Raw genomic sequence first — 3355 nt, forward strand, 5'->3', positions numbered from 1 at the left:
TCTCCCTGATGGAAAGATTTCCTATACTCAGTGTTGAGTGGAGCCAACCTTGAAAGGGATATTTTAAAGGATTATACTGTGATGGGCTTCGCAGTACCCTTCCTCCTATGCCAGTATTTAGGCTGGGGTATTTCCATGGAGTGTGTACAACTGTAGGCCCCAGTTCACCAGAATTTAGTTTGACTCGTTTTGTTAATACATTCCCTCAGTACTTTGTCTTTTGTATCCTTTTGCATTTACTTCATTCTTTATTATCACTGCGAAACAACTTTGTTTCCTGTTCAGATGCCAAAAAGTGGATATCAATACCTCCTGAGTTTTACACATCACAGATCAGTTTTGGATATCAGGGAGAGAGACAACAGCTATTTCCAATGACTTTGAGACATACTTTGAACATGTGATTAACATGCTGAGTGTTGAAATGTGTGTCGAGCTCATTATACTAAAAGGTTTCAAACTGCAAAGATTTAAAAATCTTTATCTTTGAATAGTTTTCCTGTGCTGTCCCTTTGTGTCAGACTGTTAATGTGCAGTCTGGCACCTTCAAATAATGTGGCTTTGTAACCAATTATTTACATGTTGTTTTATCCACAGAGAATCTTTTTTCTTTTAATAAATTTACTTATTATTTATATTTGGCTATGTTGGGTCTTTGTTGCTGCATACGGACTTTCTCTAGTTGGGGCTAGCGGGGGCTACTCTTTGTTGTAGTGTGCGGGCTCCTCATTGCTGTGGCTTCTCTTGTTGTGGAGCACGCGCGCTAGGCACTGGGGCTTCAGTAGTTGTGGCTCGCGGGGTTCAGTAGTTGTGGCTCATGGGCCCTAGAGCACAGGCTCAGTAGTTGAGGCGCACGGGCTTAGTTGCTCCGTGGCATGTGGGATCTTCCCGGACCAGGGCTCGAACCCATGTCCCCTGCACTGGCAGGCGGATTCCCAACCACTGTGCCACGAGGGAAATCTGCACACAGAGAATCTTAAGGTCAAAACATACAACTCGATTAACTACACTTCCTCCTGTTCACATTTCCCTCATCTTTTCTTCATCTTCTGTCTATGTATCCTTGGCCCTGTTTATATTAAGTGCTTTTAGTATTTTATTTGATTGTCTGTATTCCGGTGAGTTACCACAATGCTTTATGAGACACACTAGGATATAAATGCATTTAAGTAATATATATATATATATATATATGTACTCTTCTTGAGTGCAGTGTTTTATTTTTTCTGTACTGAATTCATTATCATGGGTCGGGATAAAATTTAGCATAGGTCGATATGTAATTTGTAAACTAATAAAGTCTTCAAAGTGAGGAAGTAAGTCTTTTAAATTTAATTATTTATTGTAAAGAGGAGAATAGCATACATAAACACGTGCCTAATGAAAACTTGTATTTTAATTTGGAACTCTCATGAACACCTATTTTTTTGTTCTTCTAATGTTATGATAGTAGGCCATTTGATTATTTTTATTTTTATGGCTTTAACTTTAGAACAATGAAATATTCATAAATTTTAAAAGGTATTTTTCTTTAGTTTATGGGGTGGCATACTGGAGAAATGAAAGGTCAAACACCTACTGAGGAATCCATACTTGTCTATATAGTGTGTACTTTTATTTCAATAACTGATTTAAAATTCGTAAAAAGATGCTATAATAAGTTATTATGCCTTTTACAGACTGAATTAAGTGAATTTCAGGGAGGTATGAAACTTGCCTAAGGCTATCCAGCTGCCAAGTGGTAGAAGTGAGAATTAAATCCAGGTACACCTATCGCCAAAGTTTCTGCTCATCTCTTTACATCATCCACTTTTAATAGCCAATGCTTTTCTGCTTACAAATATGACTGAGGTTTCCAGACAGTCAACATTGCTTTTCAATCAGATAGAAAAATTACTGTTGCTTCTCTAAAGACAGATTCCTTTTCCATTAAGTGACTTTAGTCGTTCAGATAATACTTCCAGACAGTAGTCATCATACAGTTGGAGACTAAGGACAGAACTCAGTGATGTGTCTAGCAGTCAGTAAAGACCAACTGGGCTCACTGATGATCCTTACGGTCATTTCCTCTAGACTAACATAATGTTATTAAGAAGACCCTAATAATTCACAGTACTGCCCTTGCCTGATTGTTTGTTCTTCTCCCTCTATCACTCTCTCTTTCCCCATATTATTATTATTTTTGACAATTTTTGGTGAATTAAATTCAAGAATTAGTATTCAGGAGCGCTAGTCACAAAAGCAGAGAATCTTAGCTCACACCAAAGGAAGAAAATAGAGAAAAAGTATAAATTATATGAATACACACAGATCACACATGTACCAGCTATATGTTGCACTTCTCCAAAATCTATTCGGTATCTGCACATTTATTGTATGTTAGCAGTAAGACTAGAAATGAGCATTACACTCTGTTTACAAGATACAGAAAACAGACCCAAATATGAAAATTACTAGCAATGAGAATGGGGAAGAAAGACTACAACAAGGAATGTAGATGATATTTTTGTTTCTTAGCTATGATGCCAAATATTGAACTTTCAATTTGAGACAAGGTGGCCATAAAAAGTTGTATTAGTTTCCTAGAGCTGCCATGACAAAGTACCAGAGACTGAGGAGGTTAAACAACAGAAATGTACTCACTCACGGGTGTAGAGGCTAGAAATCTGAGATAAGGTGTCAAGGGGATTGATTTCTTCTGAGGTATCTCTTCTTGGTTTGTAGATGCCATGTTCTCCTTTTGTCTTCACATGGTCTTCTCTCTGTGCATGTCTGTGTCCTAATATTTTCTTTTTATAAGGACACCAGTCATATTGAATTAGAGCCCACCCATTTGACCTCATTTGACCTCAGTTACCTATTTAAGGGCCTTATCTCCAAATACAGTCATATTACGTGGTATTGGGGGGGAAGACTTCCACGTATTAACTTGATCAGGACACAGTTCAGGTGATAATAGAAGACAAGAGTAATTTAAGCAAGTAAGTAACTATTGTTTACAGTGAGTTGCTTAAGGATATGAATTTACTCAAGAAAAACAAGAAGAAATTACATAACACTGTGTGTTATACAAAGATATTAAATTAATCATCATAACATCCTGTGAGATGGGCATTAAATTAGACTAAGCAAGAGTAAGCAACTTATCCAGAATTGTATAGTTGGTACTTTCCAGAATTTAAACCAGGTATTTCCCAGTTCCATTCTACGTTATATATACATTTCATTATTTGAAATGCATTTTGAGTCTTCATTTTGCTTAGTTTCTGAAGTTATATGGGGATAGAATGGAGTTGGATATTTTCAGTGACATTCACACATGGGGAAGGAAATTGAGTCCAGAAGCTTCAGCAAT

This window comes from Mesoplodon bidens (genome assembly GCF_964165515.1).
Source record: "Mesoplodon bidens genome assembly, chromosome: 12".
NCBI lineage: Eukaryota > Metazoa > Chordata > Mammalia > Artiodactyla > Ziphiidae > Mesoplodon > Mesoplodon bidens.